Genomic DNA, 19,063 nt, shown 5'->3' with positions numbered 1-19,063 from the left:
GTTTCAACTAGAAGTCTGAGTCTATTGTTTATAATGACGTCTCTTTGAGTTGATTGTGCATTCTAAATTAATTTATTAATGTCAAGGAGAGATCAGCTTAGAGAAATTTCCGAGCATCAGGTGCTAATGTTATTGTTTTGTGTTGCCCTAGCAGAATTATTGGTTTGCTTGATTTTAGTCAGGCTTAATTTCTTCAGGAGGTTCGTACTAATAATGATAATACTTTACTTGTATAGTCTGATTTTGAGAGTCACATACATGAACCTAATTATTAGTTTGTAAGTAGGTTATCCAATTCCTGATCCTCATTGGATATCTGGAATATTGGATCCCCTGTAGCCAGCCCAACATTGGCACAAAACAAGATCCATCAGAGGATCAAGTGAGTATTGAAGAAATGAGGGTTAAAAGAAAAACCAGTATGAAAAAGGACCTGGGTTCCTGCCGGAACAGGATCAAGAAAACATCAAACATGGTGCCAGCAGAGAGTGCTTTCCCGAGCAGATTCATCTCTTATCTCACTTGCTTTTGTAGAAGTAGATTCATGAGTCAGTCCTCCTCCAGTTTCTGACAAGTGGTAGAAAGGTTTTACAGATTCAGTCACTGCATCTCATGACTCCCTAGGCTTGTTGGTTGTTTACATCCATGCATGGTCATCAACATTAGTAGGGTAGGCTAGCCGAGCAGCAACAGGGTGTTTAGGCTTATTTGCCTCAGTGAAGAAAGAATGATCATCACTCAGCTGCACATTCTGGAAGAACCACAACAACGGAGTTCATGTGGGTTTGGCCTAAACTAAAGTAGATGTTCACTAAGCAAAAGGGCAGCTTCAGATATTATTTATAGCTAGTGGCAGTTAAGCAACAGTCCACTAGCAGCCATTGTCAGCGCATCTTTAAGTAGAGTTTCCCTCATCAGTGGTCCTTCTGCAAAGTTCACCCCTTGCCCTTATCTCACAACAAATTATCAAATATCATTTGGCGTTCACATTTTCACAAAATAGGGATTAGATTCATCTATTTTGCATGAGACCCTAAATGTGTGTCAATGTATTCTCTGGTAAATGATATAACACACTTTTCTGTGTTTTAGAGTGAATTAAAAACCATATTACCTTGACTTGGATAGCAGGACTTTTGCATGGTCTTCTTTTAAGCGTCAGATGAAAAACGTTGATGTGGACTATTTAATGTTGTCTTGAATACCAATTTGAAATAATGTAAGAGTCCCCCTAAAAGTAAAAATGCTCTATTGGCAAAAATGCATAGAACAGCACAAGTTTTGCGTAAGGAGAAGAGAATGTACTGAGCAATGCTTTCCAGTAAACTTTTAAGAAAAAAAACATTCACTTCCTGAAGATGAATTGATAAGCTATCTTCATAGGCAGCGGTTTCTACTGGATGGAATCCCTAACATTGGCGCTTTTGATTCAAAACCTGAAAGTATTTTTTTTATTCTATTGGTCTCTATTCCATCCGCCTCACTGTATCAACCATTCAAATCCTATAACACCTTGCTTTAAAATAACATTGCGGTGATCTGGGATTTAGAAGTGAACTGTGATCTCTATCTTGAGGATTAGTCAAGTTATCCGGAACGGGTTTCAAATACGAATGATCAGCTGCAAACAGTTCTAACACAGCGGACGACCCCCCTGAGGATTTACTGCACACCTGCTAAAATTGAGAAATTAAATCTTTTGGAAGTGGATGCTGCTGGGTTTGGCAGGCACCGTATGCAGCTTTGGCTTAAATGTATGAATATCTATTGCTAGTACACTGGTGAGAGAAGGTAGCAGAACAAAGGCACTGTAAGCCAATGTGAATTAAAATATCTGTGTCTGCCAAATATCTTTTTTCAACAAAATCAGTGATTGGAAAAGCCTGTATAGGTTTTAGAGAATCTCTCAGGGTTTTATTACTCTAGCAAAAACAACTTACTGTCAAGTGCAAATTATATCAAGCTACAATCTGAAAGAAGGATCCTCGAGATATGAAATTTGGCTCAACCGGAAAAAATGTCCCATCAACTCAAAGATCAAGCAGCTGTATTTGACAACATATGGAATGGTTTCAGAAACATACATAACCTCTGGAATATTTTCTTATGTTAACTATGAAAAGACGCTTCTTTGAATAGTACTTGTACATTGTGTGTCAGATATACAGTATTATGTGTATTTTTCTGTGACTGTCGGTCATTGACAGGGGCGTAGCTTGGCCAGTAAGAATGGGGTGGGGGGTGAGCTTCAGATTTTCCAACAATCAGGCTGGCACATAATGTTTCAATACAGCAAACAGGGTGCATGAGAGGGGCCGGTGGGGAACTAGAAAGGGAGAGGAATGGGGATTGGTAGAAGTATTAAGAGAGAAAACACAATAATTTGTAAAATTACCAGTATTTTGAGAACGGTTTAAACAGAGAGGGAGTGAGTTTGTGTGCGTTTTTGTCTCTGTATGTAAGTTTCCTTGGTGAAATCCGACTAACATCTATCACAAATACCCAACTGAAAGCACCTGTACCCAATTATCAGAAAATACATTTATTGGGGTGGGGTAACACCCTCCCCAAGCTACACCCCTGCTCCCTGAGCTGCCTCTCCTATGTCTCTTCTCTCTTTCCCACTCTCAATGCCATTCTCTCCCTCGCTGTCTCCCCGCTGTCTCTCTCACCCTCTCTTTCTTAGATTTGTTTCACTCACATCATTTCTCCCCTTCACCTTTTCGGCTGTCTTTCAGTACTCATTTTCTTTAGGCCAACATGTACATAATTTACCTGACACTAGAAGACAGACGTGTCTGAGATGAACACTGGAAAGAGGGCATCATAATGCCCCTTATGTATGCTGTCTCATCCTCCCTTTTCTTCCAATTACCCCCTCTATTTATCATTTGCTGTCCCTTTCTCCTCTTTCCATTGCTGTCTGCCTTGCTATTTACCTCTCTCCTTCTCCTTTTCTTGCTCTCATTCACTATCTTATTTGCTCTCAATATTTATTGTCTTTCATGTGGAAAGAGCGGGAGGTTGGGAATGCAGTTCACCTTCTTTCTGAGAGGCCCAGACTCCTCGAATGGTATGAGCTCTTGGTGTGTTTGTAGTGGTCATGTTCACCCCTTATTGGTGGTGAATGGTGAAAAGTGGTGTGGGAAGTATAAGGTCTGTTGCTGGTTAAAGAGGTGCATTGTGATGATGTTTGTTTGTGGTGTACAGACTACAGGGTTACCACACATCACCAAGGTAACAGTGGTGATGGTGTACTAATTCTCCTTATCTCCACAATTGATTTTAATCTTTCGGATGCCACATTGGTTTTTAAAACACTTATATCACAGATCCATTCTAAATTAGTAGTGCTTCACTGACTCCAGGTGTAGGCCCACTCTCCATCAAACAGAGGTTTCGGAGAGTGAGGATTGTCCTATAATGTAGCATTACACCTGGTGGTTTGTGAGGAAAATCTGTTTTTTTTTTTTTGTATGCCCAACACTAGCACTGAGTAGAGTTGGGGGGATACATCACATATCTTTATAAATTGCAAAATTCTCAGGGAGCTTATTTTGTGTACATATGTTGTGTTGGGAGACCAGCTCACCCTTGAGACCCCAGGGCATCTAGTTCCCTACCCGGGGTACCTCCCGGAGGAGGGTGTTTATATACATTTTTTAAAGTCGCATTTTCAGAATTGTGACTTAAAATCCGGCTTTACCATTAAAGAGGGGCTTAAATGTCAATTCTTTAGAGACCAAACTATTTATTCCTACCTACTCCCAATCAAAATTATCACTTAATAAATGTAATAAGGTAACACAATGTTATCCAATGGGAGAGCTAGGCCTTGCAATAGTGAAAAACTAATTTGAGAGTTTTTCACTAGGAGGATGTAAAACTTAAAAGTATATGTCCAGATTTTTAAGTACAATGTAATCTGCCATATGGGTTGTTTAAGGCCTGCCCTCGGGGTGACTTATATATATTTAAAAGGGTGGTTTAGGCCTGGCAAAATGTTAATTTTGCCCTGTCGAATTGGCAGTTTAAAACTGCACACACAAGGTGCAATGGCAGGCCTGAGGCATGTTTTCAAAAGGTTACTAAAGTGTGTGGCACAAAAAGTGCCGCAGGGCCCATAGTACCATTTAATTTACCAATCCTGGGTATATGGTATACCACTTTACAAGGGACTTTTAAGTAAATTAAATGTGACAATTGGATGTACGTCAATTTTAAGATGTTTGAAGAAGACAGCCCAAGCACTTTAGCCCTGGTTACCAGTGGTAAAATGCACAGAGTGCTAAAGGCAACAAAAATGGTCTCTGAACACAGCAGGGGTGCAAGTAAAATGTTTGGGGGTGACTCCACAGAGAAGGGCAGATCCAATACAATACAACTAATGCAACATAACGTAGCATATCTGTAAGCAGGTCTCTAAGGAGAAGGAGTGTTGCTGATGTACTACAGTCATTCAGCCATCCCTTGTTACAATCATTATCATTTATTTCTTCTTAAGGGTATTCACCTTCCTTGTTGGAGTCCAAATCAAAGAGCATCAAAGGGCATCACTCACACTGGGAAGATATCAGATGCCACTCTATATAGTAGTGTTTAAGTATTACTTGCTGGGGCTGCTAATGGTTTGCAGCATCTGACCAATCAATATTTTTGTCTAATGAATCAACAAATCCAGTAGAGGCCCAGGGATATCCCTATTTGATGGTCTTCCGCTTGTTGCTGTCTGAGTGCCAAGTGTGACAAGTCATCCTTCTGTCCTTACAAAGAGTGATATGTTGGTATAGGCCAGGCCAAAAAAAACTGCTAGAGGGTAACTAAAGATGCTAATCGCATTCATTTTTAGCACCGAACAAAGTTTGCAAAATTTGAAATTCTGCACTGCAATGTGGCAATGGGATGGCAGCCTCTGGATCATTAAGGTAATGGCCGACATTGTGTTGCTTGGGTTATGGGTTGTGTCCTTGTTCTTTACTGGTAATGGTATACATTGTAGTAGTAACGGCCAAGTTACTGTCAATATTTCTACCTCCAGTGATATTGACTTAATGCTCACGGTGGTCCTTGGGAGTGGGATTTGTGCAAGGACACCATTATTGTGATTTATGGCTGCGGGTTGAAGGTGACACGACTGGCAAAGAGGCAGTCTTTGTGGGCAATGGCAGTGTTGGTGATGACACTAATAGTGGCACCGTTTTTTAGATCACGTTTAAAGTAATCTGAATAGAAATGATCCCGGCAAGAATTCTACATCAAAGATCAATAAAAAACTAACGACCCCAAAATGGCGAATTCTAGCGATCCCTGAGGGCGGAGTGGAGCTGCTTGATTCTCGGCAGATCTGCCGAGCAGGATTTTCGGCGTTTTTCCGGCCGTTTTCCGGCGAAATCTACACTGGAGGTACTGGCGGTGAGATTCCTTTGATCCGCGGAGATACACGGGGGCTTGAATAATGGCGTGTATACCGCTGTGGATGTGGCAGTGATAGAACGGCAGAGCTGTGGCCGGATTGTTGGGAAAGAATGGGCGTTTTTGCGAGCAAACTCATTTGACGAAGTTCCTTTGGCAGCAGCGACTGGGATTGGAGTGGCTGGACAGGAGATCACCCAGGGGAAGGCTACAAGGATGTAGAGAGCAGTACATCTAGAGGATTTCTGGCCACAACGGAAGACACCCCCCCATCTTGATATAAGGTAGCCCTTTTTTTTGGGGGGGGGGGGGAAACTGACTTTGTTTGACATTGGCCTCAGGACTATTGCTATTTTTAAGTGCCAAGATGGGAAAATTACTAAATGCACGTTTAAAGGCCAAAACACGTCGAGCTCTTGCTAAAGAGGCTAAAGAGGGGACTCGAATGGTCAACAAGGAGAAAGGCTGTAATCAGGCAGGCTCAGATATTTCAAGCTCTGATGAGGAGTCACTCCTTGATGTAACATCTACACCAGAAGCCCTGGTAGAGACAGTTAAAGAGACAAAATTGACAGTAAATAATGGTGTATCGCAGCAGATTGCGATACCTCCAGAAAGCTCAAAAACGCTAGGCGAAGCAAAAGAACCAAAGCAGTTCGCGCTGTTCTCTAAAAAAACCATCTTGCAGCCCTCCCTGGTATGTTCAAAAGCACCACAAAAATCTTATGGTATGGAGGGACCAAGTTTAGCACCAGTATTGACAGTAGGAGCTATTTCAAGGGGGCAAAGAGATGTACAAGCCACCCCGCGGGGGAACTCTTCTCCAATGGAAAGACCATCTGTAGATGGATGTAAGATCCCAACAACCTCTGCGCTGGGACTAAATGAGAGAGGCTCGGGGGGAACCCTAGAAGAAACAGCAAAAGTATTTGAAGCGCTGGATCAGACCGCCAATACCCCCGTTTTTCTTGGTAATCCAGTTCTTCTGGATGACAGTACCACTGAAACACTGTGGCATGATCCTCAAACAAACCCTGAGGTTAATAGGAATGATACCGTAGCGGATGATAGCATCACTGAAACATTGTGGCAAGGTCCTCAAACAAATTCTGAGGTTAATAGGAATAATACCGTAGCCCACGACCTATCTCCTCTGACTGGTAATAGTCCTAGATGGCAATTCATCGGAGAAGGTAAGATGGATATTAAGGATATGCTAAACTTGATATTAGAAGAACTCCGCGAGCTGAAAACATCACAGAAAACTGAGTTAAATATCGTCCATGCCCATCTGGAAAAAATTGAAGAAGCAATGTTAGATTTTCCAATCAGACTTCAAGAGGCAGAGGCAAGGATTTCGGTACTGGAAGATCAAATGACGATTGTAATGAAAGAAGCAAACGCTGCAGTGAAGAGCAAAAACTTCCTCGAGAATAAAATGGAAGAATTAGAAAACCATTCACGGAGATCTAATCTACGATTAGTCGGGATTCCAGAAGGAATGGAGGGCTCTCAAACTCTGCAGTGGGTTGACGCATTTATAAAACAAAAAGTTGTGCCAGAGTTTGAGGGCGACCTCACTATTACAAGAGCCCATCGAGTCCCAGCTTGCGCTTTCCCCAATTCCACGATGCCGCGTACAATACTGCTAAATTTTGCTGATTTTCGAATCAAGGAAAAAATATTGACTAACGCAATACAACAGAGGCAGTTTTCAGTAAACAAAAATGTAAAATGTCGTATTTTTTCTGATATGATTGCGACCGCGGCTCGGAGAAGGAAAGAATTTGTTAAGATGCTGTGTTTGTTTAAAGCCAGAGGAGCTCAAGCAACCATTGCTCAGCAATCCAAATTGAGAGTATTGATAAGGGGCAAGTTTTATATGTTCTCTGATTTGGGGGAAGCACAGAAATTATTGAATGAAATCTCAGAAGGTCCGGCATCTTAGGCAGGATCGGTCTAAGATTAAGACTTTCTCTTTGATTCAAGAAAGAAGGGAGAAGGATAGGAGGGAAGAAAGGAGGAAAGAAGGGGAAAAAAAAAGAAAATGATGAAAAATAAATTTGCTGGGATTGCCGGGATGTGTGATCACTCGGGTGTAACAACAGGACACCCAGAGAAGAGGAGGGTGGGGGATGTGGTCAGCGTGGTTGGTGGGGAGGATTCCACATTCAGAGGAGGTTATAAGGGAAGGGTTAAAGGGTGTGGGGTATAAAACAGGAAAAATAGAGCAAGTGCAAGTGCAAAGTGGCAGTTTTTATTACAATCAGATGTTTGAGATAAATATAGAAATACAGAATTTCAATGGCAATTAATAAATTCCAAATCTTATCAGTCAATATCAACTGGATGTTGAACAAACAAAAGTATGGGGCCCTGATGAAGTGGTTGATATCCTGCAATCCTCAAGTAATATTTTTTCAGGAAACCATCTAAAATCAAACTCTCCCAAAGTATATATACCCAGATACTTCTCATATGCATTTTTTGCATCAGCTGGCTTGGCCCAGAGAGGTGTAGCAATCTATTTTTCAAGAAAACTACCCTGGGAAATATTAGAAGTCCAAAGAGATATACTGGGGAGATGGATAGAGGTCTCAGTTAAGATACAAGGGCAGATTATTAATTTTGTAAATTATTATGGACCAGTGTCAGACGATACGATCAGTCTGGTCAAAATAAATGGGCTTTTAAGAGGAGCTTCGGGGCAGCTTATATTGGGAGGGGATTTTAATTTTATACAAGACTTAAAGATAGCTACATCTAACAAAAACAAAAAACAACTAAAACCAAAAACGTTGAAAATCATCGAAGCCTTGAAACAAGAATATCAGTTAATAGACCCCTGGCGTGCTAAAAATCCAGAAAAGACAAAATTTACCTGTCATTCATATCGTTTTCAAACCGCTTCTCGGATTGATTTCTTTTTGATATCGAGATCCCTCCAAATAGTTAAAGTAGATAATGGCTGTAATCCCTTTTCAGACCATGCAAAGGTCGAGCTTGAGATTCTGTTGGAGACCGGGAGCAGAGAGCGACCCAGGTGGCAACCGGACCGCACTCTGCTCCAGGATCAAAAATGGGTCGAACGTTTGAGGAAATGGATTGTAGATTATTTTAAAATCAACGAAGGAACTGCGGAACCTTTCTCTATATGGGGTGGATTTAAGGCGGCTGTACGTGGACAGATTATTGCCTATACAGCTGCTCAGGCAAGGAATCGGAGATTAAGGATAGATACATTAGAAAAAGCAGTTGAACAGGAATATGCTCTACATCTACAACAGCTTCCTAATAAATTTGAGCAGGTGAGAGCTGCTCTTAGAGATTTTTTTTTAATTAGAGGAAATCAACAGCTCAAATATGTATCAGCAAAGGGTATATGAAGAGAGTCAGCTGGTAGGAAAACTTCTGGCTAACGCTACTAGGAATAAGCAGGAGGCAGCAAAAATAGTGAAGATTTGGAATCCCCACAACGGCAGAGTAGAAGAGGATAGAGATGAGATTTCACAGATTTTTCTACAACACTTTAAAGATATATATTCCACAGAGTATTTAGTGGAGGAGGAGATAATCCGAGAATATTTTGCAAACATAGATCTTTGTAAACTTACAGAAAATCGGATAGAGCAACTCAGAATGGATATAAAGCTAGATGAAATCTCAATATCGATAAAAAAAACAGCGGGCGCAAAAGCATGTGGGAATGATGGATTCCCTATCGAATTCTATAAAAGTTTTTCAACAGAACTATTAAAACCCCTGCAAAGGCTATTTAATTTTATTAAACAGGGAGGGTTAATACCCACAAACTTTAAAGAATCAATAATTGTGTCTTTTGTAAAAAAAGATACAAAATCCCAAAGATGTAATCTCCTATCGGCCAATAAGTCTTTTAAACTCGGACTATAAGATTTTTATGAAAATATGGGCCGAGCGTTTTTCCTTCGCTGCTCAGGAAACAATTCACGAAGACCAGACAGGATTTATAACTGGACGACTTATGGCAGCCAATACGGAATACCTAATACAAGCCCTGGATTATTTTAATACTACTCTAACTCCAGCATGTATCATAATGGTAGATGCTGAAAAAGCATTTGATTTAGTTAATTGGTCCACTTTGTTTTTAGTCCTTCGATATTTTGGCTTTCCAGTCCAGATAATAAATATGTTACGAAATATTTATAAGGGGGCGACGGCCCAGATCTTAATAAATGCAAAACAAGCGGGAACAATATCAATAAATCGTGGGACAAGACAACGCTGTCCCCTCTCGCCATTACTTTTTACGTTTTTCATCGAGCCTCTTGCAGTCAAAATAAGAAATAACACTGCAATTTTACCCCCATCCTTCAAATGACTAAACTGAAGTTATTTGCAGACGATATAGTTTTATATCTGAAGCCCAATAAGGAAAATATAGAGAAGGTTTTAAGAGAATTTAATAAATATGAGCAAATTGGGGGGTATAAAATAAACTCAAATAAGACCGAAGTTTTGGCTGTGAATATAGATATTGTTTCCCTTCCTCCAGGCTTGAGGCTACAAGCAGCCAAACCAGATCCAATTAGATATCTCGGGATCTTCGTATCCACTCAATATCATCAATTATTCCATCTAAATTATATTAAAATGAAAAATAAAATCAAGAAGCTATTAGATCAGTGGTTGCTAATCCCCCTTTCGATTATAGGCAGGGTTTCACTAATCAAAATGGCTATTGTTCCGCTATTAGTGTTTTTATTCAGAAATCTTCCTATTAGAATTAATATATCTTGTTTTAAAGAAATAGAGATGATGTTTAGGAGTTTTATCTGGGGAAATAAGGTATCTAGGGTTAAACGAGCAGTGGTTCAACTCCCAATCGCCCAGGGGGGGCTTGCCCTACCGGATATAAAAACATATTATGAGGCAGCCTTCCTAGATATAGTGGCAGGACTGATAAGACCAAAATCCAATAGAGATACTTTCTTTTGGGATAAAATGATGTTGGAAGCCGGCTCTCAACTTTGTGTATTTTTAAAAACCTCTAAATGTCCAAAGAAAGTTAGATATAAGACAATAGGAACTTATTCATTTAGACTTCAGTCCTTTTTTAAAAAAGAGGGCTCCTCGGGCTGCAATATTTAAGTATAGGGGAATGCTCATGCTTAGGTCTTCGAATTAGATACAATCATTTAATAAATTGGGCAAACTATGGATTTAAGGAGTTAAGACACTTTATTACCCAAAATAGATTAGTTTCATGGCAGTAAGTTACAGCAAGAGCTAAAAGTCCCAATCTACCTATTTTCTTCGAATATTTGCAGATTGTTCATTTTTTGAGTAAGATGGAAGGCTTTATTAACCCAGTAAGAAATCGAGTGGCAGCCCTGTATGGGGCAGGAATGAAGGGTATGGGAAAATGGTATAAACTAATGCACAATCAAGGTCATATACAATTAATCGATAAACATTTAGCCAAAATAGCTAATGAAACACAATGTGTTTTGTCAACCAGAGAGTGGGAAAAAATCTGCCATCTTGGAAATAAAACCCTGAGTGCAGCTAATTTTAAAAAGATGGCCTTTTTATCTCGATCGCTGGCCTATCTGACTCCAGAAGCTTGGGGAAACGGTATGTGGAATTCAAAAATCGCTGCTTTAGGTGTCATATTAATGGTCAGGGAGGTTGGCATCATATATTTTATACATGCTCCCAAATCCAACCCTTCTGGGAGGCAGTCTTTTTAGATATAAATTTGGCAATTGGAAAGAGACTACAGCCTGAAAGAGAATCAGCCTTGTTTGGCATATCCAAGGAAAATATGTTAATGACCAAGGCTGAAGAAGTATTTTTATATATCTCTTGTGCTGTAGCTCGATCATTAATATTGCAGGACTGGAAGTCTAGAGATGTACCCTCCCCATTGAAATGGTATAATAAAATGAAAAGGATTTACAAATTCGAAAAAGCATATGCTAGCAGAGTAGAAGCTCTCAAAAAATTTGAAGTGAATTGGAGATATTTTGAAAATTTAGAAAAGGATAAAGGGGATTAAAACGAAAATGTTTTATATGATTATTTAAATGGACTCAGTCAGCATATTTATAAGCATTTGCACTTTACTTGTGGAAATAGTATTCATTAGATATGAATAGTTAATAAGCATCTTGCACTTTCAATGGCTATTGCACTTTAGTTGAAATTTCTGTACACTTTTGTCAAAAAGGAAATTTGAATATGGCAGTATAGAGGTTATTGAATACTACTGAGAGTCCCTCTTCTTCATTGTTTTTTCTGTATTGTTAATTGTACTTCAAACATCTAATTGTATTTTAACATCTGATTGTAAAAAGAAATATATATTTTATTGTATGCCATGCTCAATAAAAACATATAAAAAAAAAGAAAAAAAGAGGGACTTAAATGTCAATTCTTTAGAGACCAAACTATTTATTCCTACCTACTCCCAATCAAAATTATCACTTAATAAATGTAATAAGGTAACGGAATGTTATCCAATGGGAGAGCTAGGCCTTGCAATAGTGAAAAACAAATTTGAGAGTTTTTCACTAGGAGGATGTAAAACTTGAAAGTATATGTCCAGATTTTTAAGTACAATGTAATCTGCCATATGGGTTGTTTAAGGCCTGCCCTGGGGGTGACTTATATATATTTAAAAGGGTGGTTTAGGCCTGGCAAAATGTTAATTTTGCCCTGTCGAATTGGCAGTTTAAAACTGCACACACAAGGTGCAATGGCAGGCCTGAGGCATGTTTTCAAAAGGTTACTAAAGTGTGTGGCACAAAAAGTGCCGCAGGGCCCATAGTACCATTTAATTTACCAATCCTGGGTATATGGTATACCACTTTACAAGGGACTTTTAAGTAAATTAAATGTGACAATTGGATGTACGTCAATTTTAAGATGTTTGAAGAAGACAGCCCAAGCACTTTAGCCCTGGTTACCAGTGGTAAAATGCACAGAGTGCTAAAGGCCACAAAAATGGTCTCTGAACACAGCAGGGGTGCAAGTAAAATGTTTGGGGGTGACTCCACAGAGAAGGGCAGATCCAACACAATACAACTAATGGAACATAACGTAGCATATCTGTAAGCAGGTCTCTAAGGAGAAGGATTGTTGCCGATGTACTACAGTCATTCAGCCATCCCTTGTTACAATCATTATCATTTATTTCTTCTTAAGGGTATTCACCTTCCTTGTTGGAGTCCAAATCAAAGAGCATCAAAGGGCATCACTCACAATGGGAAGATGTCAGATGCCACTCTATATAGTAGTGTTTAAGTATTACTTGCTGGGGCTGCTAATGGTTTGCAGCATCTGACCAATCAATATTTTTGTCTAATGAATCAACAAATCCAGTAGAGGCCCAGGGATATCCCTATTTGATGGTCTTCCGCTTGTTGCTGTCTGAGTGCCAAGTGTGACAAGTCATCCTTCTGTCCTTACAAAGAGTGATATGTTGGTTTAGGCCAGGCCAAAAAAAACTGCTAGAGGATAACTAAAGATGCTAATCGAATTCATTTTTAGCATGGAACAAAGTTTGCAAAATTTGAAATTCTGCACTGCAATGTGGCAATGGGATGGCAGCCTCTGGATCATTAAGGTAATGGCCCACATTGTGTTGCTTGGGTTATGAAGGTTGTGTCCTTGTTCTTTACTGGTAATGGTATACATTGTAGTAGTTACGGCCAAGTTATTGTCAATATTTCTACCTCCAGTGATATTGACTTAATGCTCACGGTGGTCCTTGGGAGTGGGATTTGTGCAAAGACACCATTATTGTGATTTATGGCTGCAGGTTGAAGGTGACACGACTGGCAAAGAGGCAGTCTTTGTGGGCAATGGCAGTGTTGGTGATGGCACTAATAGTGGCACCGGTTTTTAGATCACATTTAAAGTAATCTGAATAGAAATGATCCCGGCAAGAATTCTACATCATAGATCAATAAAAAACTAACGACCCCAAAAATGGCACCAATTGCACAGACACTAATGGTCAGGAGTAAAATCAGTGTCAAAAAGAGTAAGGTTACTCAGCAGCCAAAGTCATAAAATTCTAAAACTTATTTTCAAACACCACACTCAAAGAAGAGCAGGAACGCAACTGTAGTAACGATTACACTATTTAATGGGCACCGATTTTCCTGAAGCGGATGTATGACGTTACAACGCATACTATTACAACGCATGGCTTTACAGCGCATTTCTAACAACGCAAATACATTTACAATGCATGTTTTTACAATGCATACTGTTACAACGCGAGATAGTGTTATTAGTTGTAAAGTGCTATTACAACAAATTCAATTATAACGCATACCTTTACAACACATAAATAATGATAATTTTTTTTTTTTATGAAATAAAACCTGGCACGGGATGCAGGGAAATTAGGGGTTTTTGGGTGGGGAAGTGTTTTAAAATGTAGAGAAAAACTGAACGTTAATTTAATGAAATGCAAAGCATTTATTAAAATTAATACTCGAGTATTAAAATTAATACTCGAGTATTCAAAAAATACGCAATTATTTTTCAATTTTGAAAATTTAAAACAGGCAACAAATTATTAAATATACACTTACAATATATTACTAATTAAGTAAATATTTATTCGACAATACAAACATTTTACATACACATAATCGCGATTTTAAACATTTAAGATCAAAATTTTGTCCTACAACTCTTTCCATAAAAGTAATACCACAACACTACTTTCAAAATGGATGCCAAAACGGAACTACAAAGTGAAAACAACACATCTTAAGATGATTTTTTAAATTATAAGTTTCCACAGTAATTAAAAGATTTAAAAAAAATATAACCAACGCTGTCTTTCTTAAAAATAACAATGACACTGACTAAAAGTTATAAATACGAGCAAGAAACCATTTTAAACTCAGTTGAATATCAACTCCCAGAGTGAGCAGACGCCAGAAGCTGACCCTCTTACCTCTTCACCGAAATAAGACCCGAATCCATTTAAGAAGCCTATTTTTCGAAAAAAAAAGTAAGTTTCTAAAACGAATAACAGAAATGATTAATAGAAACAGTTAAAACGCTGCACCTAATAAGTTTGAGTTTCCAATTTTATTTAAAAAAATAGCACCAAGCTATTACTTTAAAAAAAACACAACATTTTTTAAGCTGACTAAGATCTAAAGTAAATTGTTTATTTAATAAAAGGATTGTCAAATAAATAAGAAGATATATTATTTTTAACAAATCACAAATTGATTTTTTTTTTCTAAAATAGAACTTCTATAAAGTGTGACGAAAAAGACAACTGAAAAAAAATAGCGTTTTGCAAAACGAGCCACACTCCTCATCAATAATAATTTGAAGGTATTTTTCTAAATTTATGTAAACACAATTATAAATTAGTTTGTCGAAAAAACATTTTCTATTCCACACATATTTATTCTGTTTTTCACACAGAAATACAATATCGAAAAAAAAAAATACTTTCATCTTTGAAAATTCAAACGTCAAGTTTTAAAGGAGGTAAATATTTTCAACATAAAATAACAGCATTTTTTTTTCTGTCCTCATTAATGAAAAAAAGATTGTGAAAGTGTAAGAAAGTGTAGAGGTTAAAATAATTCAAGTAACTCCATGAAGGTGCAGCAGTAGTGAAAATGTGGGATGGTGTAGGAGTATCAATTACTATTCTAACTCCAGGAAGGTGCAACAGTAGGGAAAGTGTAGGATGGTGTAGGGGTAACAATTACTATTCTAACTCCAGGAAGGTGCAGCAGCAGGACAAGTTGAGGATACTGTAGGGGTAAGAATTACTATTGTAACTCCAGGTAGGAGCAGCAGCAGGGAAAGTGTGGGATGGTGTAGAGGTAACAATTACTATTCTAACTCCAGAAAAGGTGCAGTGGCAGGGAAAGTGTAGTATAGTATGTAGGTACAGTAAAGTAAAATGTCACTTATGCACAGCAACGTTTACTTTTTTGACTGTATCAGAAACATTGACATTAAAAAGTTCATTTCCATTACTTTCTCATTTTTTCAGATAATCACATAAATCTTCTCAACACCAAATCAGAAGTCGAATCCCAGAAGACCAGACAACAAAAAAGACCAGCAAAAAACGAGAAACCAGACCAGATACCAGACCAAGAAGAAAACACCTAAATCAAAAGTTATTTAAAATGTACACTCCAAACTAGGAAACAAATCAATAGGCAAAACTTCAAAAAACATATTCAAGAAAGCTGCAACAATACAGAAAGTGTGGGATAGTGTAGGGGTAACAATTACTATTCTAACTCCAGGTTGGTGCAGCAGTAGGGAAAGTGTAGGATGGTATAGAGGTATAAATTACTATTCTAACTCCAGGAAGGTGCAGCAGCAGGGAAAGTGTGGGATGGTGTAGAGGAAACCAATTACTATTCTAACTCCAGGAAGGTGCAGCAGTAGGGAATGTGAGGGATAGTGTAGGGGTAACAATTACTATTCTAACTCCAGGAAGGTGCAACATTAGGGAAAGTGTAGGATGGTGTACCAGTATCAATTACTATTCTAACTCCAGGAAGGTGCAGCAGCAGGGAAAGTGTGGGATACTGTAGGGGTGACAATTACTATTCTAACTCCAGAAAGGTAAAGCAATAGGGAAAGTGTGGGTTAGTGTAGGGGCAGGATTGACTATTCTAACTCCAAAGAGGTGGAACATTAGGGAAAGTGGAGGATAGTGTAAGGGCAGGATTTACTATTCTAACTCCAAGTAAGTGGAGCAGTAGGGTAAATGTAGGATATTGTTCTCTCTTATTTGTCATTTTAATCCACATACTAAAATTAAACATTTTTTCTTCACAGATAATGCTACTCAGGAAACAGCTTCCTACATAAAATCCAGAAAAGGAAACAGATTACTTAAGCATGCAGGATACACATATTGTAAAGAAAGGATAAGTTTTCCAAGAAATCATTGGAGGTGTGTGCAATACTACTCATCCCATTGCAGCGGAAGAGCGGTTACCCTTGATAATATCATTATTAAAACAACAGATCATAACCACTCTGCCTCTGCAATGGAGATTGATGTAAGGGAAACCTTAAATGAGATGAAAGAACTTGCAAGCACCTCCAATGATTCTACTGGATCCATTTTAAGAGAAGTTGCACAGCATGTCCCCAGTCATGTTGCTAGTAATATGCCTATAATTCCTAATTTGAGGCGAATTATACAAAGACAAAAGCAGGCAAGTAACACACAAACCACAATACCTCACACCTTTTCTGACATTGTTATTCCACATGAACTTACTATTTCTTTTGCTGATGAACCCTTCCTTCTCCATGACAACGAAAACCCTCAAAAACGTATTCTAATTTTTAGTACACCCCGCAACCTTTTTAAGTTAGAAAATAGTGAAATTTGGATGATGGATGGGACGTTTAAAAGTACACCCCATCCTTTCACTCAAATTTACACTATACACGCTAAAATTAACCATAATGTGATCCCCTTAGTATATAGTTTGCTGCCTGATAAGACTTCTGCAACCTACACAGAACTTTTATCAGTTATTAAAAATACAACATCCAAAAGACCTAGGAAAATAATTGTCGATTTTGAATTGAGCATGATCAATGCGATCAGTAAAACGTACACGGATACCCAAATTCAGGGGTGTTTTTTCCATTTTTCCCAGGCATTCTGGCGTAAGTTACAAAAAACATCCCTGGTTGCAGAATACTCAACAGATAGCAAACTACAAGTTGAGTTAAAAACATTAACAGCTCTTTGTTTTGTTCCTCCCAAAAGTGTAGACGAGTAGTACACTGCCATTACAGAATCAGATTATTGCAATGTAAATGAAGGCAAATTGGCACCCATCCTAAATTATTTTGAAGACACATGGATTGGGCACCTAAGCAGCTCAGGTCGCAGGAGGAAGCCACGTTTCCATGTGGAGTGGTGGAACTGTTACACGAGCTGTTTAGAGGGAGAAGCTAAAACAAATAATGCCATTGAGGGATGGCATAACTCCTTCAACCATACAATTGGCAAACCACACCCTAATTTCTACTCTTTTTTGGAAACTTTGAAGAAGGAGCAACGTTTTCAGTAAATGAGACTTTCACAAAAATTAACTGGAAGTCTAAACCCACGAGTTACACAAAAAACAAAGGAAATGTCTGAGAGACTATTGGGTATTATGCAACAGTTTTCGTTGTGTGTGGCTCTAGACTACCTTGAAAATGTTGCTAACATTCTAAGCTTCTAAATCACTTTTTCACCTTACTTTCCTGCTTTGCCCTCAATTTTATCAAACACTAATTACAATTGACAATAACATTTTTCAAAAACATTTTTCCAAAATATACGTCGGGTCAACCTACCTTTTGTTGCCTTCTTTCTTATTCTTCTCCTTTTTCCACCATAATAAATTCAATTTTTGCAACATCCAAAAACCCCAAGCAATCCAAAGTATAAGTGACCCTGTGTATAGCGTATATTGCTGGTCCAATGATGTTAGGTGCATCACACCTGCTCTGTCCTATCGCATTTGTCTTATGAAGCAATGATTTTTTGCTGCCGGCCACAGTGGTTGTAGGCGTACAGCTTTGTATTTTGACTAATCGCACCTCTCAATTAATAAAAAGTTGGTTATAAAAAATAATACAAAAAATTGTTTCTTTTTTCCTAAAGTGAAAATCCATTCCAATTTTGCAACCATCAGAAAGCTTAGTTTGTTTCCATAAAATGCATTTTTTAAAAAAAAAATATTATCTTCTAGTCTTTGTTCTAAAAATTAATCTTAAAAATGCTTCTTTAAATAACCATGTATATTTCTCCTTCATTTTGGTTATAAGCACAAAAAGTTTTTTCAAAAGGTGAACTTCTTTGAAATACAAAAATATCTTATCAGATATTTTCTATAAACATTATTTGTATATATATATATTTTTTTTTTAAATACCATGGTGCCGATTATGATCCTGTGAAAACCGGGTACGAATCGTCGGACGGAGTATATTCTCCGCCCGGCGCGTACCCGGTCGGAACAAAATACAAACATGGAAGTACGATTCGCACGGAAATACTATTTCCGTACGATTCGTACAAAACACCGACCGACGAAAATATACATACAAATGTGATCCGGGAAAGCGCCGACGTGACGTCGGGACGCACGCAGCCTGCCATTCACGGACCAGGAAGTACGATTCGCACCGACGTCATCCCGCACAGAGAATATTTTCCGGCAGCCAAAAACTGCCGGGAAATCAGGACAACGCGAACAAGGAGTACCTGCATGCGACGGACAGACATGGACCCGAACCTACTTGTCATCCCGGCCCTCATAGCAGTCGACCTCCTCTACAGGTTCCGACGCAGACGCCGCAGAAGGTCAGAACAACAAAGGGAGGGGGGAAAGGGGGGGCAGGAGGAGGGGCAGGCCACAAAACCCCCACCCAAGTCACACAGCACACATGCCCTGGACATACCTGACCCCCAGGCCCTGGTCACTACGAGGGGGTGGGGGCGTGTCCAGCAAAGCCAGCGTCCGCCACAACGGAAGTGGTTGACGACGCGAACCGGTAACACAACAATACAGGTACGTCCCGTACCCACGCCTTAAGAGCGTGGGTACGAGTCGTACCACGCCCACACCTACGTCACCCC

The 19,063-nt window shown here is 38.9% G+C and overlaps 1 long non-coding RNA gene across 3 annotated transcripts in view; it reads left to right on the top strand.

Moving 5' to 3' along the window:
• Nucleotides 1-18,065, top strand: part of LOC146817741 (uncharacterized) — a 53,763-nt gene extending 35,698 nt beyond the window's left edge. For all 3 annotated transcript variants that reach the window (XR_014963016.1, XR_014963018.1, XR_014963017.1), the window contains one exon: nucleotides 15,443-18,065. This is a non-coding gene — a long non-coding RNA (uncharacterized LOC146817741). The remainder of the gene's footprint in view (nucleotides 1-15,442) is intronic.
• Nucleotides 18,066-19,063: the final 998 nt, after the last annotated feature.

This window comes from Triturus cristatus, chromosome 6, assembly GCF_964204655.1.
Source record: "Triturus cristatus chromosome 6, aTriCri1.1, whole genome shotgun sequence".
NCBI classification, from domain to species: Eukaryota; Metazoa; Chordata; class Amphibia; order Caudata; family Salamandridae; genus Triturus; species Triturus cristatus.
The sequence above is the reverse complement of the archived record's forward strand: the minus strand, read 5'-3'. Positions and strand labels throughout refer to the sequence as shown.